The sequence below is a fragment of the Alexandromys fortis genome, unplaced genomic scaffold (genome assembly GCF_014885135.2).
Source record: "Alexandromys fortis isolate MF-2015 unplaced genomic scaffold, M_Fortis_MF-2015_v1.1 scaffold_21, whole genome shotgun sequence".
NCBI lineage: Eukaryota > Metazoa > Chordata > Mammalia > Rodentia > Cricetidae > Alexandromys > Alexandromys fortis.
The window spans coordinates 6,583,766-6,608,978 of NW_026067905.1; the positions used below are offsets into that span (position 1 = coordinate 6,583,766).

General features: G+C 43.3%; 1 protein-coding gene and 1 long non-coding RNA gene across 5 annotated transcripts in view; both read left to right on the forward strand.

The window, feature by feature from the left end:
* Positions 1–536: 536 nt before the first annotated feature.
* The window catches only part of Eps8 (EGFR pathway substrate 8, signaling adaptor), a 180,711-nt gene continuing 156,034 nt past the window's right edge, over positions 537–25,213 (forward strand). For 2 of the 4 annotated variants that reach the window (XM_050135196.1, XM_050135194.1), the window contains exons 1-2: positions 537–736; positions 1,613–1,696. The gene's annotated coding sequence lies outside the window, so the exon portion shown is untranslated. The remainder of the gene's footprint in view (positions 737–1,612; positions 1,697–25,213) is intronic. The other 2 variants (XM_050135195.1, XM_050135193.1) reach the window with 1 other exon arrangement.
* The window catches only part of LOC126497291 (uncharacterized), a 421,870-nt gene continuing 419,807 nt past the window's right edge, over positions 23,151–25,213 (forward strand). Inside the window, exon 1 of the long non-coding RNA XR_007590558.1 lies at positions 23,151–24,528. This is a non-coding gene — a long non-coding RNA (uncharacterized lncRNA). The remainder of the gene's footprint in view (positions 24,529–25,213) is intronic.

A 25,213-nucleotide genomic window follows, 5' to 3' on the forward strand; every position in this document is an offset into this window, starting at 1 on the left:
GGATCCAAGGCGCCTTGTGAGACAGGTCTGGGCTTGTTGGCTGCATCCAGTGACTGGGGTTTGGAGCCTCTCTAAACCAGTGAAGCCCTTGGGTACCACTTAAACACTGTATGGGGTGAGGGGATGGAAAAGAAGGAAGAGACTTATGGACACGGGTTAGAGACCCGGAGAATACCTCCCGCTGGTGGCTGGGTAAGGTAAGTAGCTCCTGGATTGATAGTAGTCATCAATCGTCACCTAATACTCTCTCTATCTGTGGCATCACCCCTGTCCCGGGCGGTGCTCAGCAGAAGCAGGTTAGTTCACCTGGGGAAGTGTGGACAAGACTCTGAGGCTGGCATCCCAGGTCTCCCCTGCCGGGTACCGTGCTCACCTTGCTGGGGCCTCCGAGGGACCCAGTCGGGAGACCTAGGCTCCACTAGAGTCTCAGCTGTCCTCAAGAGCCGGCAAACGGAGCCCTCTCCCGGACGCTCAGGGCAACGAGCGTTCCTGGCTCGCTGCTGGGCATGCGCGGCGCGCGCTGGCTGTGGCCGAGAGCGAGCGGCTCGCACACATTGCCCGGGCGGCGGGCGAGGCGGGCTCGGGCGCGGGGCTCGGGGCAAGCCCCTGTCTCTGCAGAGGAGCACGGCGGGCGCTCCACCTCGGGTCTCCTTCTCCCTCCACCACTCGCCACCTCGTGTCTGGGGAGGTCGCGGCACTCTGTGAGGAGCACGGCGGCTCGGAGGGCGGATCCAAGGTAAGAGCCCCTCGGACACCGGTGCGGGTCCCCGGGTGGGATTTTTGCGGCACGGGCTCCGTTTCGATCTTCTGGAAGCGCCTTTGTGCCCCGGGACCGGAGCGGTGCCAGGCTCAGCGGCCGCCGCGGTTCACTTGGACCCTTTGCAACTGGTGGCGGCGGCCAGGTGTGCGAGGGCGCTGCCGCCCCAGCGCGTCCCCGAGCCCGCTCCGCGCGGCCCGGAGCCTCGAGACCCGAGCCCGCCGCGACCTGCACCCCTGCAGCGGGCGCCGAGGGCTCCCCCAGACCCTGCGCTCACCTGGGCTGCGCGGGGCGCACCTGAGTTCGGCACACCTGGACTCAGACAGTGCCTTAATATCTTGGACTTGGGGCTTTCAGAGCGCCTGTCGCCCTAGCCCAAGTGGGGACACCCCCACCCCCTACCCAGGAGACCCGTTAGAGATGGGGACCCGCCCTATTAGAGATGGACACCCTACAGTTGAGATAGTTCGCTGTGTTTGAGTAGTTGTGAATTCTGGATCACTTTCCAAGGAATACCATTTTACTTTGGGAAAGATGGCCTTTCTGTTGCTGTCATTAGGGCTTTGGAGGGGTTCCACACCCACCGAGAGCTATTGCAGGCTCCCCGTGTCTCACCCCTTTCTTTCTTTTCAATGACTACAATACACATGCAAAGTCTTTGCAGGGCGCTCTGAGCCCTGCTGTTTAAACCCTCCTCCTCCTGTAGCCCCTAAGAGCTGCTGGCACCTCGCCTGGGCAGGAATCCCTGGTGTTTGGGCTTAAAAATCCTTAGACATTTGGAGCAGCGAGGCATTAGAAGAGGAGGCTTCCCGGAGCCAATGTTTCAGCAAATGCATGGCTGCTTTTCTTCTCAAGGTTTCACTTCTCGCCTCAGACAGTAGGAGCAAGAGACAAACTAGCGAATAGGATAAGTTCAGATACAACTTGCTTCAGACACGTGTGAGTACTTTGAATTTTTATTTGGATTTGCCACTTTGAGTAGGAGGTGGAATTGGGATTCCTGGAAGGCTTTATTTTTTATGTTAAAAAACAAAAACCTCAAAGTGACTGTGCTGTGGGCTGTTTCTAATTTCTCTCCGTTGAAAGGATGTCATTTTACACTCCTTGGGTTTTGGCCCGCCTGTGCTCAGTCTATAGAACTGTCGGTCCTGGAACAGCTAGCCTATTGCGATTAAAGTCATTGACGTCCCGCCTCACCTAGTGAAGATTTCTTGTTTTTAAAATTGGGGATCGGAGGTTTCTGGGCATGCTGCGGTAGTTCTTAGTTTGGTGGTGTGGAGAATCTGTGGCTGATGGCTCACACCATCTGCAGACTCGTTACCAAGACGGTGTCATGTAGTGTCACAAGCTAGTAAGCGTGTGTGCGCGCGCAGAAAGCCCTTCCTGCTCAATAGTAGATTAAGACTTGAAATTCCACAAGCCACTCACTTCCCTCATAGCAGAAAAGAGAAAACATCTTTCAGTTGGGACTGTTCTGAGCTCAGTGTTGCTCACAGAATTTGGGAGGTGCACTTTGTGACTTTCTTTCCAAGTGTCACCGAATATCCTTGTAGTTGGAAGTTAGCCTTTTATTAACTGGGGGAAATGCTGTGACTGAACTTGTATCGAGGGTCATTTTTTTAAAAATAAAATTCCCTAACAGGAAACTGGTGTTTAATTTTGAACACTTTGCTTGTTTGTGTTCAAAGGTAAAAAGAGCTCATTTTGTGTGTGTATCTAGCTCTATCCTGATTCATCCTCCACTCATTCTTTTCAACCTCCAGGACTTTGTGACTCTGTGAAACGCTTTGCCACCCTCTGCTTTCACTGCTTTTATTTGCCATGTTTCAAACTTAAGTCCCATTTTAAAACCCTACATTTCACATCTCTTTATCTACTCCCTTTAATCCCTCTGAATCTCCCCCTCATTCACCTGTTTTTATCTTAAAACAGAGCCCATTGGAGCCAGGTTTGAATAAGAAACTACAAACGCCAGGCTCATAGCTCTTTTTCTTGAAGTTTTATTAGATGAGTTTGAACAATAACTTTATGTAAATTTGAGGTTGGGCTTTCCAAGCTGTATTAAACACATTTGTTAGTTGTGTCTCAGCGCAGAACAACCTAAGTATAGCTTTATAAACTTTCAGACATCTGCAGGGGTATCAGAGAGGAAGGGCTGGAACTTTAGCCCGACTGCTCTGGCTATACACTACATCTCTGCTGGGAATTGCTGCACCAAATTGCTTGCAGCTGGGAGGAACTGAAAATGTTTTTCTTAAGAAGCACTGTAGTGGAGCCCTTGCAAACATTGTGAATTGAGTATTTAGAAGAAAGTGGTGGTGGTGTGTGTGTGTGTGTGTGTGGGGGTCCTCCAGGTCCGCGCTGCCGCAGCACCCTCTGTCTTTCTCAGGTGCGTTTCTAAATGGGACTTTAAAACAGCCCCTAGGGGCTGGGGAGATGGCTCCGTGGGTAAAGTGCTTGCCCATCCAGGATGAGTTCAGAGCCTGAGCACCCACATAAAAAGCTGGGCATGCCTCTGCAGTCCCCGTGCTGCAGAGTGGGGGTGGGGGAGGCAGAGGGTAGAGGCTTAGGGACTCCCTAGCCAGCTGATCCACCTCAAACGGCAAGTTCTAAGGTCAGTTGTACACACACTTGAGTGCATGCAGACACCCAAATAAAAATAAAAATAAAAATAATAAATGAATGCTGAAAGTCTGTAAGGCAGAAAAATGCAGCAAGGGAACAGGGATTATAATAGCTTCTTCTATTAACATCTTACGTTGTATTGGCAATTAATGCGCCATTATTGGTGTTGTGCTCATACTTTCTTTATATGTTTTTCTTTTAACCTTTGTGTTTGGTGATCGAACCCACGGTCTCATGCATGTAGCCCCTCCACGGAGCCACACTCCTGCCCCTCCCCATTTTTATCTAACTTGCCTTCTCTCTCCCCGGACTCACCTGTGATTGTCACTGTCTCTTCAGCTCAGGCTGACGCTGACTTTTTCTCAGATTTTCCCTGTTTTTTGGACAACTTTGACCATTTTTAGGAGTCTTGGCCACATAAGATTATAGCATGCTTTTCCCCTTCGGATTTGTCTTTTGTTTGTCCCAGGGTTAGGCAGTAGTTATGGACACCTTTGGTCTCAGCACTAAGAAAGCTCAGGCAGAAAGACGGCAGGTTCGAGGCCAGCCTGGCTGCCTAGTGAGTCCCTGTCTTAGTCAGGGTTACTGTTGCTGTGATAAAACCCCATGACCCAAAGCAATCAGGACGTGAACTCAAACAGGCCAGGAACCTGGAGGCAGGAGGAGAGCTGCTTACAGGCTTGTCCCACAGAGCATGATCAGCCTGCCTTCTTATAGAAGCCAGAACCACTAGCCCAGGGCTGTCCCCACCCACAGTGGGCTGGGCTATCTCCCAGCAATCACTAATTAAGGAAATGCCCCTCAGGCTTGCCTGTAGCCCCCGTCTTATGGAGGCTTTTTTTTTTTTTTTTTCTCAAATGAGACCAAGTTGTCTCTGTTGTCAAGCTGAGTAGAAACTAGCCAGGACAGACACGGTCACAAAACAAGGAAACCCCGCCACTGTGGGCTTTTATTGGAAGATGACCAGGGCAAAGTGCCTTCTCCAGCCCAGGTCACAGCACACACCATCTCAGGGTTATCTGACTCATCTTGCTCACTGACTGAGATTGCCTTAGTCAGGGTTTTCTGCTGCCACGTTCCTGGTCCCTACTCTTCCAGTATGGCCTCCTAGAGCAGCCTGTGTGTTGAGGTAGTGGAGACTTCTGACTCCTCCCTGTCCCTGAGGGTGAAATATCTATCTACATCTATGTGTTATGTATAGTTTGAATATAAAACTAGCCAGGACAAAAGCTACAAAAAGGAAACACAGCCACTGCGGGCTTTGGATTGGAAGATGACCAGGACAGAGCGGCTTCTCCATCCCAGGGCGCAGTATATCTTATCAGGAGGGCTATCGGACTCCTGAGGAATTTCCTCTTTTCCTTTACTTAGTTACCAGGTTGCTTGCTGTGAATCTGGACTCCTGAATACTCACCACGCTTTTTGGGTGTAATTTAACCCTTTCGCAGCTCAGACCCTTACAGCTTGGTTCCTGCCTCCCTTTGATAAGTTCCTACCAGTGTGGTTTGTTTCTTTTTCTAAAAGGCATGTCTCCATAAGATGTTCTAGGTTCTTCTTGTATAGTTCCTATCAAAATTAGCCATTTCACGAAGTAATTCGTTTCTTAATGTTTAGAACTTTTATTGGAAAACCAGGTCTGACCCTGAATGATGTCATATGCCTGTCATCCCCACACTCTGGGGACAGGTGTGGGAGAATTGTGTGTTCAAGGTCGACTTGATCTATTCTTTGAAAAAAGCCAAGGTCCGGGTATAGTTGGACTTGCTAACGGAATACCATTTATTCTAGGCTCTCAGGTGAAAAATACATTTGTGTATAAAGATTCAGATACACACGTCTATGTCTGTATATATATTTGCACTTATATATTTCTGCATACTTGTGTGAATCTATAGTAAAGTAAATATGAATTCATACTGGTATAATGCTGATTTTGGTATATATCATTCTGGTTTCTTCCTTGTTTATCTGGAAACTCCGTGCAGCGATGAAGAGAAACCTGGCTCCATCCCTCTGTTTGCTTAATTGTTCATTTCCATTAAAGAAGTTTAGCAGTACTGGAATTGATAACTCCCGATAGCAGGAACAGCCACTTTGCCAGCGGGAGTCCAGTGCCCGTGTGCAGGGCCTTTTGCTTTTAAGCTTAATCTCTACTCATTTTCACAGTTAGCTAGCTAGCATTTCCGCCTAGACCCTTTCATGAGATGGTTTTACACACTTCTAGTTACATTCTTACGTCACAGTCTGCTTTCCGTCTTGGGATCCTTTGACCTTATAATTTAACTTCTTATACATACTAAGAGTAATTCTTGGTCTTACAAAGTTCTGTGGGTTTGACACGACTATCTCGACAGCATCATATCGAATAATACTTTTGGCATATTAATGTTCCCTGTGCTTTTACCCATAATCCCCTTTGTCTCTTCCCCATGAAAATCAGTAACCTTTTATTGTCTATATAGTTTTACTTTTTCTACATGTCTTATGACTTTCCCGTACTGGCATCTTTCACTTAGCAATATATATTTACGGGTTGTCCGTGTCCCCTGTAGTGGACAGCTTTTTGATTGTTTGTTTGTTTGTTTGTTTGTCTTAGTGTATGGGCATTTTACCTGTATTTATGTCTGTGTGCCATGTGTGTGCCTGATGCCCGCAGAAGCCAGAAGAGGGTGTCAGGTCTCCCTGGAAGTGGAGTGAAACTGCCAAGTGGGTGCTGGGAATCAAGCCTGTGTCCTCTGGAGGAGCAGCAAACGCTCTTAACCACCAACCCATCTCTCCGGCCTGGCTCATTTATTTTTATTGCTTAACATCATTGCACCGAGATGACGCGTTTAGCTTAATTCATCTGTTGAGACTGCCTTGGCGGTTCCCAGGTTCTTGCAGCTATGAGGAAAGCTGCTATGAAGATTCCTACGGGCTTTGGGGGTAGACGTGAGTGTTGAAACAGTGGGGTCACGACTGTGATTGTGATGGCCGATCACAGGCGAGGATGGTGTAGTTGGCTCTGTAAGACATGTCAGACTCTTTCAAAGTGGCTGAGTGCTGCCCTCCTGTTCATGGTAGTGATGTCTCAGTTTCTGTCTTATCTCCTTGACAGCACTTCGTTTTTGGAGATTATTAATTCCCATAGCTGAATAGTAATATCTTATTGTTATTTATCCGTTAACCTCTGTTCACATAATATTTTCTATTTATGCACTTTTTTGTTGATAGGATGTCTGTTTTGCTTACTTTTTAAAAATGTTTATTTCTTATTATTTAAATCAGGTGTCTGGGTGTCTGGGTGTGGGTATGTGCCTGAGCACAGGTGCTGGTGGAAGCCAGAGGCATCAGTCCCTTGGAGCTGGAGTTATATGTGGTTGCGTGCGACTTAATGTGGGTGCTAGAAATTGAACTCAGGAACTCCGCAAAAGCATTCATTCTTAATTGCTGAGCCCACCTTTTTGGTGGTCTACTTCTTAATGAGTTTTTAAGATATTGTTTAGAGTTTTAAGAGGCTTAAAAGCTTTAAAATTAAGATTGAACTTTCTTTTTCAATGTTGAAGAGTGAACCCCGGGCCTTACATGTGCCCAACTTTTGCTGATTTGTTCTTTAGCCCCTAAGAGTTTTGTAAACTGTATTTTTTTTATATAAACACCGTTTCAAATGTGTTTTGCAAATGTTTTCTTCTAGATTGTGTTGCAAGGAGAGGGGGGCTCTTTGTTTGTCTCGGCCACCCAGCTAGCTTACACCAGAAATAACCACACAGAAACTGTATTCATTAAAACACTGCTTGGCCCATTAGCTCTAGTTTCTTATTGGCTAATTCTTACATCTTAATTTAACCCATTTCTATTAATCTGTGTATTGCCACGTGACTGTGGCTTACTGGCAAGATTCTAACCAGCATCTGACTCAGGCAGAAGATCCATGGCATTTCTCACTCTGCCCTTCTTCCCAGCATTCAGTTCTGTCTTCTCTGCCTACCTAAGTTCTGCCCTATCAGGCCCAAAGCAGTTTCTTTATTCATTAACCAATGAAAGCAACAAATAACCAGGAGAATCTCCTATACCAAGATTGTCTAATGTTTTTATTCTCTTGCCAGAGGATGATTCTTGATTTGTTTTGTTTTTCAAGACAGGGTTTCTCTGAATCTTTGGAGCCTGTTCTGGAACTAGCTTATGTAGACCAGGTTGGCCTTGAACTCACAGTGATCCACCTGCCTCTGCCTCCCGAGTGCTGAGTTTAAAAGCATGCACCACCACCACCTGTTACCTTTTTGTTGTTTTTAAGTGAAGGTCTCACTGTGTTGTTTAGACTGGTCAGAACTCAATCTGTAGTATAGGCTGGATTAAAACTCACGGTGAGCCGCATCTTGCAGCTACCTGAGTGCCGGGATTGCAGGTATGAACTACCATACCCAGCTAGACACTTAAAAGATTTTAAATATATTTGTGTGTGTTTATGCTGTGGGTATGCCTGTGGTCAGGTGCACATATGCATGCTTATGTGTGGAGGCCAGACCATAAACATGTGTAGGCTCCTCTGCTCAGGCACCTTGTCCATTTGAGACAGGGTCTTTAACTGGCCTGGGGCTCACCAGTGAGGCTGGACTGGCTAGCCACGGATCCCCAAAGACCTTCTTTTCCTTGTCTCCCCAGTAGTGGAAGTACAGGTCTTCCTTCTTCCTTTGTGTTCTTTGCTGTGGAGATTGGGTCCTCACATTTGGAATATGAGTGCTTTGCTAACAGGCATCCTCTAAGCACTGAGTTTCAAATCTTGCCAAAGTAAGTTTATCAGTCTCATGGTTTATGTGATATTTGAAAACTTAAGATTACTCTTTTTTATTTTTCAAAACCTTTTGTTCTACATTTTGCACATTTATTTGTATACATGGGACATGGGCTGTATGCACATGCGGTGTGGTGTCCATGTGGACGTCAGAGCCAGTTCTCTGCTTTCCTCATGGGATTCCTGGGGTTTGCACTAAGGTCATCAGACCTGCCAGGAAGTGCCTGTATGTGCTAATGAAGATGACTCTTTAGACAGTGTGTTTGAGATCCAAGAGAGTATTTTCAGTTTCCCCGTCTACACCCCACTGACAGCGAGGTGCGTGGAACTGGAATGTTTTTTATATAGTATAGGTTCTCTTAAACATGAAACTGGGGGGTTAGGAAAAATGAAACACAGAATGGTAGAACTAGCTAGTTATTCATTTTTTCTTGTCTTTTAAATTCTGAATTTCTTGATGTCAAGGATCTGAGTCTCAACTCTGTCTCCATAGTATCTAGTTAGGCACATCACACCGTGTGGGACACACACTCAAGAGTCGGAATGGGAGTAGTGCTGACTCGATGCCATTGTTATGGAGGACAGTAAGTGGAAAAGAAAGTGTGTGTGTGTGTGCACGCGTGCGTGTGTGTGTGTGTGTGTGTGCACATGTGTGTATTCTTTCCAGTGTATAGTAAGAAAGGAAAAGCTCCCCATGACCAAGGACATCAGAAATGGCCCGTTGGGTGGTTTTTGGAGGCCGAGTGAGTGTCCAGGGTAGGACTGCGGGGCATTCCAGGCAGACAGGTAGATGTCTGTTCAGTGGTGGGTAGGTCACAGTGTTGGGTGTGGTGGGAACTGTGGGCATTCACACACCCAGAGCTGACAGATGAACAGCCAGCCAGTTGTACTCCATTTTATACACAGCAGCATGAGACGGTTGCTTACACTGCAGTCGGGAAGATTGGGGCCATCAAAGCCGCTGAACAATGGCCGCTGTCTTCTCTCTTAATCACAGGGCTTTCTGTAGAGACCTGTGCTTTCCAGTCCTGTCATCCGCAGTGTCTGTATAGTATTTAAGAACGCGACCCTGGGGATTTTGTGTAGAACCATTCTTACATTAATAGCCAATCAGCTTAGGGATGTAATTGGGGACAAAGGTGCTCTCGGTCCTGTCCCAGCCAGTCCAGAGTTTTGAGCAATGAACATTTTCTCACAGGATCTAACCATCGTACCAGAATGTACCAAGGAACTATGGATTTGATAAGAGGTCAGGTATTGATTGTTGAAATTTATGTTTTTAATAAAAGAGAAGAAAATAGCTTAAGAACAAAATTGATGATCAATAGAAAGAAGTTTTTACTTAAAAGGGAAATAGAAGCATTCTAAAGTTTGTTGCAAAAGGCTGTTTGGGTTGTTTGGGTTTAGGTTTATTTAGAAAATGTTAAATTCATACCATTAGAATATTGCTTAGGCTAACTTTAGTCTCAAAATATGTGCATATTATTGGTTGTTTGTGGTTCTGATAGACCAACAAAGTGTTTCCTGTGTCTGAAATACACTTGCAGTCATTAAACACTGTATTTTTCCAGATTGCTCTGGTATTTATATTTTATAACATTATAATTATTTATAGTATTTTCATTAGAGATTAGGACATTAAAAACAGGTTAGGTGAGAGAATAAGGCTGTGAGGGAAAATGAGTATGAAGTTGTCCCTTTTGAAAGTTATATATATGATACATATGTTATATATAAAGCATGTGCATTTACATATGTATATATACATATATATGTTTGTTTTTGAGACAGAGTTTCTCTGTGTAGCCCTGGCTGTTCTATAACTTGATATGTAGATCATGCTGGCTTTGAACTCAGAGATCTGTCTCCCTCTGTCTCCTGAGTGCTGGGATTAAAGGTGTACACCACCACCACCCAGCTACTTTTAATATATTTTATTATAGTTTTCTATAGTAGTTCTGTCATTCAGAACTATTCAGTGATGGTGAGTTTAGATAAGTGCACAGTATGATGGTTTTATGTGTGTCACCTTAACATTCTGAATTAATTTATTTATGTGTGTGTATGTGCACACAACAGTGTGTGTCTGGAGATCATAGGACAACTTTCTGGAGTTGGTTCTCTCCTTCCACCATGTAGGTTCTGGGGATTAAACTCAAGTCAAGGCTTGGTAGTAAATGCCTTTAACCACCACACAATCTCACTAATCTTGATTTTTTTGGTTTGTTTGTTTGTTTGTTTGTTTATTTATTGTGTAGCCCTGACTTTTTTGGAACACACTGTAGACCAGGCTGACCTCGAATTCAGAGATCTGCCTGCCCCTGCCTCCCTTATTGTTGGAATTAAAGGAGTGGGCCACCACCGCCAGACTTGACTTTTAAGACAGAGAAAACACACTTGCACGGTGACAAAAGGCTGTCACATTTAAAAGTCTGTGCTGCTTTCTCTGGAGGCTGGAGGAGGGACCCATGTGTCCTGCATATCAGTAAGTTTCTTCTGCCAGGCGGTTACAAACTCTACATTTAACTCTTCATTCATGTGTGGAGGATAAGCTTGTTACTGTATTGATATGAACTGTTTAGTTTGACCCCCTCCCCCCAATAACAGTGTGCTCAGTTTTATGTTCATCTACACACGTGAGTAATCTCTAGCCCCTCTTTCCAGTGTGTCTTAAAAAACATTAACTATATTACAGCAAACCTCTCTCTCTCTGTCTCTCTCTGTCTCTGTCTCTCTCTCTCTCTCTCTCTCTCTCTCTCTCTCTCTCTCTCTCCCTCTCCCTCTCCCTCTCCCTCTCCCTCTCCCTCTCCCAAATACATATATCTAAATTTATTCCTTTGCAGTGAATTTTCTTTTTGACTTTATCATGTTTATCTGTGCCATTAAAAATGCTCCTGTAGGATCCATTTTCAGTACTGTAAACTGAAGTCTGTTTCATTTTCTCTTTTTCACACTCTCTAACACACACTCACACACACACACACTCATTCACTAACTCACACTTTTATCCAGTGAGATCCTTATAGTCAGGGGTCACAGGGAACATTGTGTTGGTCCTTCTTTCGGTTAGCTCTTCTTTGGGGCTTTGCTAGGTGCGTTGCTAGATCCTGAATAATTGAAAAGCCATGGGATTCTTTCTGTGATAAAATCTGGCCGCGGGGCCAACTCTCGTCATGTTATTCACACGACACTCGCTCATGTAAAGCTGTGGGCTGATGCATGGGGCTGGGGAACGTGCGTTGGATTGCTTTCCCTTGTTGAGCAAAATGACTCTTGGCAGATTTTTATGTGCATTAACTCACGGATTTGCCTAAATTATTGTCACTTTTACTTTGAAATAAAGAGTATGTGAAGCCAAGCTTCACTCCGACAACAGTGTTTAAAGAATGACAGACAAGGGGCTGGCGAGCTGGCTCTGGAGGTAGGTACAGGGGCTTGTTGCCAAGGACAGCTTGGGGTCCGCCCCTGGGACCCTTATGGTAGAGGAGAGAACTGACTCTCCCAAGTTGTCCTCTGACCTCCACCTGGGTGTTGCATCACAGATGTGTGCGCAGGCATGCAAACACATGAAATAAATACAAAAAATATTCAATATAAAACGTCACTGAAGCTTAGGAATCTTTGGGTTTATTTTTGGTACATTAGTCTATTTACTGTGTTTGTAAAATTTCCAGGTGGGTCGGAGCATCATGTTTCTTTTTATCTTACTTTAGTTTTTCACATTAAAAAAAAAAAGGTAACAATAAAAGTTTTAGCATGGCTTGCTCCAGCATCTTCGCACTGAGCCACATGTCACATCTCATCCTTATCTTAAGCCGTGCTGTGTCCGTGGTCCTATAGAAATCTTGACGCTGATAGATGGCCGTGTGGGTTCCCACTCCCCACTTTCAGCCTTCAGCCCCCACCCCTGGCACTTTCTGCAACCTACAGGTAACTGCCATCGAAAATGTGATTTTTCCTAACATTGATATCTTTTTCCTGTTCCTGTTCACGTCTTTCGAATGCCTGGTGAAACACTCACTGGTCATGGAGTGGGCCATGACCCACTGAATAAAGGAGACATTCATGGTGGTTGTGACAGACAAGGTCATGTTGAGGCAGCACAGAAAACTTAAAACAAAGGCGAGATTGAAGCCCTTGTTACTTTAAATCATACTTGGTTGGTAAGAAAGTTATTTTGAAAATAGCAAAATCACATTAGGACAGGTTAAATCCCTTCTAGCATAAGTGTGTGAGTGGTGCTTTAACCAGAATGGGTTTTGTATGTTCAAGACAGGGTCTCACTACAGAGTTCTGGCTGGATTGGAACTTGCTATATAGACCAGGCTGACCTCTGATCACAGAAATCTGCCTGCCTCTGCCTTTTCAGTGCTGAGATTAAAGGCTTGTGCCACCACCTGGTCTCTAGAATGAATCTCAACACCATTCAGTTTTATACTAATTAGAAAGACCCTCACCGTGTGTGTGTGTGTGTGCATATGCACACAACTTATATAGAAGTCCTTTATCCCTGTAAAGAATTATAGAATTTAAATTGAGTTATATCTCAAGCGGGATTATATAAGAGGATGCCCCATGATACTGGAAAGGGTTTTCAAACAAGAGTGGTGAGCTCTCTTACCTCCAGGTCTTGCCTCCTGCCCCTGTAGCCCTCATCTGTGATTAGTTCTATTTTCTCTCTAGGCAGGACAGCTAATAGAACAGCTAGGTGTGATTTTTGTCAGCTCTCGCTGGACCGAGGTGTAGAAGGCCTAAAGATATGGAGTGAATTAATCCAATAGATACCAGTTATATTTTGTGTTATTTTTTGGTTTTCAGGGTCATTTGATATAATCAAGCTATTGCTATCTTGAAATATAAAAGTTTAAATAAGATTCTGAACCAGTGGTTCAAGTGGAAATGGTTGGGTAAAAACTGGGGGTAGAAGCTGATAGAGACGTAAAAACCCAAAGCCGTTTTTAGCCTACTGTGCTTTCATTGTGTGGGCTAGGCACTTTGACCATATGTTATAAGGAACAGTATTATTTGATTTGACTATATTAAATATTTGTTTGATAAAAAAAGACAAAAGGACTTTGAGTCCCAAGCATGGACATAATTGTCCTCGGAAAACTTAATATCTTGCTACTTCTGAATAATAACCTTGACTTTATGAGGCCAATGTGAACTCGACTGTGTTTGGTGCAAGTCATCAGGAGTCAAGGGTGCTTGCTCATGCCGAGAAGGTAGTCTTCCTTGATGTGAAGTCCCAAGAGTGTGGCTGGGAAGCTGGGGTGATTTTCAGTTCAGCTAACTCCAGCCTGCCCCTTCTTTCCCCTCTTCCCATGTACAGGAGAGTCTAGGCTCTACAGAGGGTTCAGAAAAAAACTAAAGACCAGCAGAATGAGCTCAGCCGGGAAATAACTTTTTAAAGACTTTAGACTGTGATCCTTTCAGTATATCCACTTTCCTACATCCTCTTGCTAACTTTTTTAATATCAATTTTTCTTTAATCTCCAGATTTTCACACATATATGCAAAGAAACATGGTCTTACTCATTTCTCCCAACTTCTGTTAAGACCCTCCCAACTTGGTTCCTCCCAAATTTATTTCCCTCTTTTTAATAACCCACTAAGTCTAGTTAGTGCTGCCTATATGTGTATGGGCGTGGGATCATCCGTTGTAGTATGAGCAGCCTTCCCTTGGTCATACACTAACAAAAGAACGATTCTCCCTCTCCCTGCAGCTTCCAGCTGTCACCATCTTCAGTAAGGCCTGAAGCCTGGGGAGCAGCTCCCTGTCTGTGCTGGGAGTTTGGTTAGATGGATCTGTGCAAGTCTGGTGCAGTTGCTTTGAATTTATGACTGTGATATTCAGTCATGTTCAGAAGACAGCTTTGCCAAGTTATTGGTTCCTTTCCTTTCCTTTCCTTTCCTTTCCTTTCCTTTCCTTTCCTTTCCTTTCCTTTCCTTTCCTTTCCTTTCCTTTCCTTTCCTTTCCTTTCCTTTCCTTTCCTTTCCTTTCCTTTCCTTTCCTTTCCTTTCCTTTCCTTTCCTTTCCTTTCCTTTCTTTTCCTTTCTTTTTAGTCAAGGTCTCTCACTATGTAGCTCTGGCTGGCCTGGAACTCACAGAGGTCCAGAGATCTACCCACCTCTGCTCTGGACTGCTGGTTATAATGGTGTGCCCCACCACACATAGCCTGCTATGGTTTTTGCTTATTTGTTTTAACTTTTGTCGACTGTAGTATAACTGTGTGCCATAGGTGATTTTTTTGCATGCGTTTATTTTTACTTATGTATTTTGTGTGTGCACACATGCATGCTGTTGCCCCTGTGTAGAGATCAGAGGACAACGTGTAGAATTCATCTCTCCCTCTCTCTTTCCACTGCATGGGCTCTAGGATGAAAGTGAGGTCCCCCGGTTTGGCAGCAAGCACCCTTGAGCCATTTTACTGCCCAAGCAATATTTAAAAAAAAATACCCACCAGAATTGTAGAAAAGAACTAGGAATGTATGTATGCATGTATGTGCATGCATTTATGCATCAGTGTGTGTGTGTGTGTGTGTGTTTTCAATGGAAAGCTTTCCTTCATTAGTGCCCTGCAAGGCTCAGCAGGCTGGTAGTAGCAGGAGCGCTCCAGGACTAAATGCTCACTGAATTGCTTAAACTGCATGTGGAATGCCTATGTGGGGCGTTTTGTCTGTTGTAGTGGTCTTGATCCTGGCCGGTCCATGTCAGGCATCTCCAGCAATCTTTTCCGTGGTGTGCTTACACACGATAGATTAGATGAGAGGTTGGCTCAGCCATTGATGGACCCTTGATTCAATACAGCCAATGTAATTTCTTGAGCTTACAGTTTAAAAATATAGCTTTATTTCGTAGAAGATAGTTTTGTTCTAGTTCATGGGATTTATCTGTCATTAGGAAAATATTAAATAATTGTATATTAAATGCACCAAATGACAAGGCAGACAAGGTTCTTGTCCAGTGTTAGTGAGCAGTGGCAGAACTTTAGTGTAGCTGGCTTTAAGTTTGTGCCAAAGCTGAGGATGATTTTGATCTCTTCATCCTCCTACCCCCACCATTCAAGGGCTCTGATTGTGAGCATGAGCCATCACGGCTGGCTAGAGTCAACCGCAGGAAGCATGGAAACCATGAAAGACATGCGGGCCTGGTGATGCACACTTAAAATCCCAGTATTTGGGAAGTTGAGAGAGAAAGAAGCCTGTGAGTTTGATGTGAGCCTGGGGGATATAGAGAATCTTTGGCTAAAATTAATTTTTTTAAAGTAGCGTTTTTATCTGGGTAAATGATCAAAATTATGGAAAGTAAATAATAACCTTTTCCTGGCCTCTCTCTTTTTCTCCTTAATTGGTATCCACATTTTTCTTGTCAACTATCCAAGTAGTAGTATTTGATTTTCTAGGTCTATTGATACCGTAGGTTATAAAGCCAGCCCACTTCCAAACTATGTGTGCTTTTGCTATAACCTCACGAGGATTATTTGTTATCTACGGTCTTTGGGGGAAATGTCTGCTTATCGTTCTTCTTATGAGAGCAACCACATACAATCTTCAGCTGCTAAGGGGCGGTTAATATCAGTGCAGACAAGGGTAGCTGCTGCCATCTTAATATATACTGTTCAGATTTCTCCTGGAAACTGGGGACAAAGGAGCCTTTATCCGTAAGGTGAAGTCATACCAGAGATTTTGGGGCTGGTTGGAAAGTGTAAAACTTTTAGGGATGGGGAAGAGAAGGTTATCTTGAAATTTGAATGGGAGGAACTTTATTTTTTTTCTTTTATTCTTCTCTATTTCTTTCTTTTTATTTATTAATGTATTATTTATTTATTTATTAAAGATTTCTGTCTCTTCCCCACCGCCGCCTCCCCTTTCCCTCCCCTTCCCCTCCCTCGTCAGCCCAAAGAGCAATCAGGGTTGCCTGCCCTGTGGGAAGTCCAAGGACCACCCACCTCCATCCAGGTGTAGTAAGGTAGCATCCAAACTGCCTAGGCTCCCACAAAGCCAGTACGTGCAGTAGGATCAAAAACCCATTGCCATTGTTCTTGAGGTCTCAGTAGTCCTCATTGTCCGCTATGTTCAGCGAGACTGGTTTTAACCCAGGCTTTTTCAGACCCAGGCCAGCTGGCCTTGGTGAGTTCCCGATAGAACATCCCCATTGTCTCAGTGTATGGGTGCACCCCTCGCGGTCCTGAGTTCTTTGCTTGTGCTCTCTCTCCTTCTGCTCCTGATTTGGACCTTGAGATTTCAGTCCGGTGCTCCAATGTGGGTCTCTGTCTCTGTCTCCTTTCATTGCCTGATGAAGGTTAATATTCAGGAGGATGCCTATATGATTTTCTTTGGGTTCTCCTTCTTATTTAGCTTCTCTAAGAACCCGAATTATAGGCTCAATGTCCTTTATTTATGGCTAGAAACCAAATATGAGTGAGTACATCCCATGTTCTTCTTTTTGGGTCTGGCTTACCTCACTCAGGATGGTGTTTTCTATTTCCATCCATTTGCCTGCAAACTTCAAGAATTCCTTGTTTTTTACTGCTGAGTAGTACTCTAATATGTATATATTCCATACTTTCTTCATCCATTCTTCAATTGAAGGGCATCTCGGTTGTTTCCAGGTTCTGGCTATTACAAACAATGCTGCTATGAACATAGTAGAGCATATACTTTTGTTGTATGATAAGGCCTCTCTTGGGTATATTCCCAAGAGTGGTATTGCTGGGTCCATGGGTAGGTTGATCCCGAATTTCCTGAGGAACCTCCACACTGCTTTCCAGAGTGGTTGCACAAGTTTGCATTCCCACCAGCAATGGATGAGTGTACCCCTTTCTCCACAACCTCTCCAGCAAAGGCTATCATTGGTGTTTTTGATTTTCGCCATTCTGACAGGTGTAAGATGGTATCTTAAAGTTGTCTTGATTTGCATTTCCCTGATCGCTAAGGAAGTTGAGCATGACCTTAGGTGTCTTTTGGCCATTTGAACTTCTTCTGTTGAGAGATCTCTGTTCAGCTCAGTGCCCCATTTTATAATTGGGTTGATTAGCCTTTTACGGTCTAGTTTCTTGAGTTCTTTATATATTTTGGAGATCAGACCTTTGTCAGTTGCAGGGTTGGTGAAGATCTTCTCCCAGTCAGTGGGTTGCCTTTCTGTCTTAGCAACAGTGTCCTTTGCTTTACAGAAGCTTCTCAGTCTCAGTAGGTCCCATTTATTCAATGAGGTCCTTACTGTCTGTGCTGCTGGGGTTATACGTAGGAAGTGGTCTCCTGTGCCCACATGTTGTAGAGTACTTCCCACTTTCTCTTCAATCAGGTTCAGTGTGTTTGGACTGATATTGAGGTCTTTAATCCACTTGGACTTGAGTTTTGTGCATGGTGATAGATATGGGTCTATTTTCATTCTTCTACAGATTGACATCCAGTTTTGCCAGCACAATTTGTTGAAGATGCTCTCTTTTTTCCATTGTATACTTTTAGCTCCTTTATCGAAAATCAGGTGTTCATAGGTTTGTGGGTTAAAGTCAGGGTCTTCTATTCGATTCCATTGGTCGACTTCTCTGTTTTTATGCCAATACCAAGCTGTTTTCAATACTGTAGCTCTGTAATAGAGTTTGAAGTCGGGGATGGTAATGCCTCCAGATGTTCCTTTCTTGTATAAGATTGTTTTGGCTATCCTGGGTTTTTTGTTTTTCCAAATAAAGTTGATTATTGTCTTCTCCAGATCTGTGAAGAATTTTGATGGGATTTTGATGGGGATTGCATTGAATCTATAGATTGCTTTTGGTAGAATTGCCATTTTTACTATGTTGATCCATTGGAGGAACTTTAACATGGTTACATGAATTGCAAAACTGTAAAATCCTTTTTGCAAGAAAGAAGAAAGAGTGGCTGCCTCGTCCTTCCTTGGAGTCAAGCCTTTTGGACACACCTCTTAAATTACACACCGTTGAAATGATCCCCACAATGCCTTTGGCTCATCTGTGTAGTTAGCTACTCTGAATGAACGGTTCATAACTATCCGTTTCAAAAGCATTTTTATTTGCATTGCAAGAGCTTAATTGTTTGGTAGCAGGATCGGCAATTCTTTTTATCTTGTCTGTAAGTATGGATTGGATCATGTTTGCCAAGGAACTTTTAAAAAAACCATTTCTGTGCACAGAGAAGATTCTAAGTGAGCATTTATTGACTTATTGACTGGTATGTTGGCTGTGGGAGGATAGAGATGCCTGAGTTTTTCCAGGCATTTTTGTCTCTGTGAGAAAAAACTCAGCTAACCTTTCTCTTATCTTGCCTACTGGGCATTGAACCATGGTATCACAGGGAGGCGGAAGTCATACAAAGTTGCCAGACAGATGGTTGGACTCCCCATGGCAACCCCGTGACCTAATTTCCCAAGCTTTGTGCACCTAACTGGAGAGTTCCAACTTTCACTGTAAGCTCGGTTGCCAGTTGATGATTGGGGGGGGGGGGGTAGCAGTTACAGAAAGCTTCTCTGCTGGTGCCAAACCTGTACCTTCTAGGCCTTTCTGTGGTAAGGGATAGTGGAACCCGTTAGTCCTCATCTCTGCAGGATCTTTTAAAACATTTAACTGATGAATTGATGGTGAATTAAAACTGATTATTTTTGAAAACTTTTCCATTTTTATTATTTATTTATTTATTTATTTATTTATTTATTTATTTTTAGTTAAAAATAGATATTTTAATGACAGGTCCTTCCCTCTAACTCCTGCCAGCATACCTACCTAACCATCTCCCCAGATCCTAACTCCTGCCGGATCATACCTATGAACCCTCTCCCCAAATCCACATCCTTTCTTGGTCTTTCTCATTAGGAAAGAACAGGCATGTTAAAAAAAATAAAAAGAAACTGAAAGAAAGGTAAAAAAGTCACAATAAAGTAAGATAAAATGAAAACAAACCTAAATAGGACAACTAATGGACAAAAGGTTGTGGGGATGTTCTGCGGGAAACCGTGCGGCCGCTCCTTTGCTCTCATCTGTGGTAAATTCATTTGACAATCGCCCAATTATCTAAATACGATGAAGCAGTGCTTTTTTCATTCAGAAAATATTAATAAATACATATGATGGATTTCCAATGAGATTTTATAGCCTTTGTGATAAAGTGGCATGGAAGATAGGCACTGATATGAATTATAACTTTTGTTCGGGCCCTGACTTCTAGTGGGCCCACTGTCTGCACAGAGAAGATTCTACCTTATTGACTGCATGCTGGCTAACACACATACATGCATCTTTCTTCTTCACGTGAATTTGGTCCATGTAATGTGTTCTGTCACAATCGTAATACCTTGAGGACATTTGCTGGAATGATAACATGGGCACAGGCTGTCACAGTTAGGTGGATTTGAATCACTGCTCTATCTCAAAAGCATTCGTACTTTGAATATTTATACATTCCTGTGACATTGTGACTCTCTTCCCACCTTGAAGACTTTCTTATCTCTTCTCAGTGTTCCTTGAAGGGGCTGCTGAGCCGCGTGTGAGTTTTTGTTCCCCTTGTCTCCTACCCAGCAGAGACTTGTGACTGTCCATATCTTTCCTCCCAAACTTCAGGGTGTCTGTTCGCTTCCTCAGCCTTCTGTAGTTTGATGGCCTAAGAATTGCCTTTCGGCTTTCTGTGACAGACGAGAGAGTTCTTGGTAATTAAGATGAATAATAGTTGAGTGAAATTTTAAAAATTTAAGCACCTGTCTGTTGTGATCAGCGTTTGTTTAAAATGTTACTTCTCTTCTGTGTGACTAAGTCTAAGTGTACAGAGAGCTCCTGATATCTTTTGGGGTGACAGTTTGCTCTTCTGGAAGATTTTCCTTTTTCATGTCCCTGTGCTATTCCCATTGTGCTTGTTAAGGAGCAAGACCTGGCTCCATGTCTTGTTTCTTCCGAATTAGTCAACCCCCTGAGTTCGGGTATCTCAGCTCATGGCTCCGTGGTACCTGCACCATTTTCATCGAACCAAAGGTGCACCATTTAGGTTTCCTCTTACCTAGCTTTACTACAGCATCTACCGTAAGCTTCTGCCCTTTCTGGTGAATTTCTGGCAACTAGAGTTTCCAGTATTTTCTAGACGTGTGCTGTATGAATGTGTGATGTAACCATCTTTATTGTTGTTTGAAGGCTGCCTTCTTTTCCTTTGGCTCTTTTGGGGCTTCTGGCTGCTGGCTCCCATCTACCCTTCTGTTATCCATATACACTTAGATGTTATCTCAGAAGCTGTGCTCCTTGGACGGGATGGGTATCTCAAAGCTGATGGGGATGAGGCTGCTCCAGGAAGTTCGACGCAGTGTGTGGTGGGAGACTTTTTTTTCCCTCTCAGTTAAAGAAGTCATGCATTACCTAAGCATGCACAAGTTGAGAAGTTTCTGGAATTATTTACTCAGGCCTTATCATGTAGCATTCTGTGTTTCATGACCCTTTAAGAAGACTTCGGACCCATATTGTTTCAGTCACAACACTGACTCCGTTTCTTATCTGCATCCCATGCCTCTTTCCTGAGAGTTGACCCTTTGTTTCTCACAGGATCCGAATGTAGAGCAGACCTCAAGGCATCACATTACCCCTAAAGAAAGTTTTGGCCATCTTCCCAACCCTGCTTTTTACTCCTTCTGCTCTTTCCCTCGGTACAAAGCTGCTGTCCCTCAAATGACAGTCTTAGACACCTGAATTTTCCTAGACCCGGTCTTCTTCCTTTACACATCATTCGTTCCTTCCATGAGTAAGCCATCACCAAATCCTATTGATTCTTCCTCCAATATGGCCTACAGGCCATGTGTCATTCCCCAAGTTTCCTGCCTTGCTGAATGTTCTGCCTTGCCCAGTCCCTGCCTTCCGTTCAGTCTTCGCCCATGTATTCCTCATAACTTCAGCTTCCTGAGAACATTTAGCCTTACTTTTCTTTGACATTGCAAAAGCGGTTCCCTCTGCTTTGAATTTCTCCTGGTGTGTGTGAAGACTCTTCTTCTTAGGCTCAGCTTGAAGATGACTTTCCCAGAAGACATTGCTCTCCTCTTCATGGTGCTGGACCGCTAGCTAGCTAGTACCTACTGAAATTGTTACTGAGTTACAGCTCATGGTTTATTTACTTATTTGCTTCCCCCCCCCCTCCTCCCTAACCTCTCTCAAACACTGGAGAGGGGACTGTGTCTGAATAACCTCTGTCTGCTTTGTGCCTTGGCATAATGCTGGGTGCACAGCCCCTACCCGGGCTTTGTTTGGATGTGTGTTCAGTGAATGGGAGCTTCGGCTGACTCTGGTGCTGGCAGTTCTGATGCTCCGCACAGTTCTGATGCTCCGTCTTCCATGAACAAAGCGTGGTCAGAGAACCAGAATTGTCTCGGTTTCCTGCCGAGAGCATCTGGAAGGCAACTGTGAGGCCGCGGAAACATGTCTAGTGGTTGTGTTTCTCCAGCCTTTATTCCTCGGCAGTTTGAACCTCAAGTTTGAGTGTTACTTACTCTTCTGCTTAGTGGCTTAGTGCCTGGAGGTGAAGAGGAGTTGCCACCAGGTCAGGTGACACTTGCGTTTTGTGTTTCCTAAGCCTCTTGGATGACTTCCAGACCCATTTTCACTAATTCATTTCTGAAGCCTGGAAAAAAAGCAAGAGTACAGAAAATTTAACTGTTCCATTGGTGTCGTGTCTATTCATTGTACAAGGATCGTGTTTCACACACCCGTTTCCTTATGTGTGTGTAATATTCTTGGACCCTGCTCTCCTTCCACATCCCCTACCTTCCTGTCCCCCCTCCCCTATTTTGCTTCTACTTTCATACGAAATATACAACCATGACTTTATAGATAAGCAAGGATTCACAAAGGAGAGGAGCATGGTATTTGCCTTCCTGAGGCTGACTTCATTTGTGTATACGATAGTTTCCCTGTAGGTGATGTGGTTTCCTTTCTCTTTTAAGGTACATTTAGGGGTGTGTGTGTGTGTGTGTGTGTGTGGTACTCACATGCAAGTCAGAAGACAATGCGTGGGAGTCAGTTTTCTTCCATCAGGTGGATCTTGGGGATCACATTGAGGTCAGTAGACTTGGTGACGGACACCTTCATCTGGTGATCCATCCCACCTGCCCAGTTTTCTTTTAGTTCTGAAGTTCCTTTTGTGTTCATTACACCAATGATAGCCTTTGCTGGAGAGGTTGTGGTGTAAGGGGAACACTCATCCATTGCTGGTGGGAATGCAAACTTGTGCAACCACTTTGGAAATCAGTGTGGCGATTTCTCAGGAAATTCGGGATCAACCTACCCCAAGACCCAGTAATACCACTCTTGGGAATATACCCAAGAGATGCCCTATCATAGGACAAAAGCATTTGTTCAACTATGTTCATAGCAGCATTATTTGTAATAGCCAGAACCTGGAAACAACCTAGATGCCCTTCAATGGAAGAATGGATGAAGAAAGTGTGGAATATATACATATTAGAGTACTACTCAGTGGTAAAAAACAATGACATTGTGAATTTTGCATGCAAAGGGATGGAAATAGAAAACACTGTTCTGAGTGAGGTAACCCAGAACCAAAAAGATGAACATGGGATGTACTCACTCATAATTGGTGTCTAGAGATAAATAAATGTCAGTGAGTCTATAATTTGATATCCTAAACAAGCTAAATAAGAAGGTGATCCCAAAGAAAAACATATAGTCATATGGGAAGTAGACAAGATTGCCGGGCATTATTAGATGATATAGAGGAATTTTTTCCCCACATTTTGAAATTGGCTCTCAATTTGGTCACAAATAACACCTTATGGTGAGCTAATTTCAGTCAAACAGTTAAGTTCTAGTGAGAATTTCTTCCTCATTAGAAGGCTATGTCATTGCTCCCATGTCCATTGTCTGATATTCTATTATTGCCAAATCTTGTTTGCATCTTAAAATTTGACTTTTTCATGGTCCCTAAAATGCTGGGGGGAAGGGGAACTGAAAAAAAGGGATGTTGAAATAGGAGCGGCAGGGCTGCGTGCATCCCCGGCACCCGGCCGCCCGCATGGCTAGTTTATACCCAGAAATAATTACACGGAAACTGTATTCTTTCAAACACTGCCTGGCCCGGCTAGGTCCAGTTTCTTATTGGCTAGCTCTTACATATTGTTCTAACCCATTTCTAATATTCTGTGTAGCCCAAGAGCTGGCTTACCAGAGAGGATCTTAACCTGCGTCTGTCTGGAGTGGGAGCATCATGGAGACTACTCAAAAAAGCTTCCTTTTCCCAGAATTCTCTTCTGTCTATTCCGCCTACCTAATTTTCTGTCCTATGAGGGCCGAGGCAGTTTCTTTATTATTACAAGACCCACCTCCATCATTTCCCCTTTTTCTGTTTAAACAAAAAAAAGAAAGGCTTTAACTTTAACATAGTAAAATTATATATCACAAAACAGTTATCAAGTAAGAATTACAGTTATAATATATATATATATTTTTATCTCTTATCATAACTAAGGAAAACTATAACTAACCATTCTTCAACTCCATCAAAGACTCCAGAAGGATATAATATTACCTATCAAACAAGAAATAAGAAAACTCTAGAAATGACAGAGACATCTCGCTGCCTGGACAGTCACCCAAAGTTCCTCTGTACCGATGGGGCATCCATCTTCGGCCTTCAGGCCCATGGTATCCAGAGACATTTCCATGAAGCAGGAAATTTCAAAGACAGTTCAGTCATTTTCTGCTGTGTCCTGCAGAATGTCTCGCAGACTCTTTTATGAATCAGGAACCCCAAAAGGTCATCTCACCTTTAGGCAAGTTCAGTAGTCCTCTCTCTGCGGGTTCTCTGTGTCCAGTTTATGTAATAGTCCAGGCAAGAGCAGTTTCTTGCCCAAATGGCTATCAAACTCCATAAGGATCCTCTTCGGTGCCCATCTTCCTCTTGAAGTAGATTGGTGCTGCCAGGAGCAGACGTGTCTCATTGTCATGAAAAGCCCTAAGTTATTAAAATATTTTAAATGCCATATTCTGCAGTCTTTGAAAGATATGAAGAATGCCTATCTAATTGAAATATATCTCTATATATCTAGAAAATCTAACTAACATGACTACAAGCTTTACTATTATCAATGATTATCCATTAGCAACCTATATTTCCTATTTATACATTACATTTTTAAATGAACTACACAATCACAATACCTTAATCAAGATCAAAAATCATATACATATAACAAAATTGACCATAAAATCCATACCAATGCAAATTATTCATATCTATATCATATCCCCCTTTAAATGTAAAAGAACATTTATAAACAATATTTGGGAACATGGGCGTAGTTTTTTCTCTCCCAACTGCTTCCTGCTGAATAGGGGCGCTGTTAATCAGATCATTTAGGGTGTAACCTGTGTGCCAGGTTCATCTCAGTTGGCAATTGAGCGAAGCAATTTTTTGAGGGTGTTCACAGCTCTCCCAAAAAATTAGCACAAGCTCTTTGCCATGGTTCATTGTCTTCCCATAACTTTTTTATTTCTTCAGTAGTAAAAGGCACTATAATTTCTGCTGGGTCTATACCTGCTAGTTGACGAAGTCTCAGCTTACCTTTTATAATTAATTCAGAGACTTTTTCCACATAAGTTTTTAATTTTTTACTTGGTTTATTAGGTATAAATATCCACTCTAAAATAATATCTTCCCAACCTTTCAGGAGGGCGTGGTCTATCATACCAAATCGGAATAGATGCAATCCACAGGGTCACGTCCTCTGTGAAAACAAAAGAAGACCTTTTCCAAAGCATCATATCCTTAGACCCAAATTCTGAAATCATAATACCCTCATGAAATCCATTTTGGTTTAGCTTGGCAGCCCATATAATGAAATGTCTCTCTGTACTTAGCTCCTTCACAGTCAAAAATTTTAAAGAAAACACAATGTACATAATCCAGACTCTCTGTGAATTTTCCATTTTTACGTGGCTTATTTTTCTTTATTTCTCTTAATCTATAACTATCTGTACTTCTGTACTCTGTCTCTTTAAAGACTTTACCCTTTTTCTTTTTAAGACATTAACTTTATTCTTTATATTCTTTTTCTTCTCTTT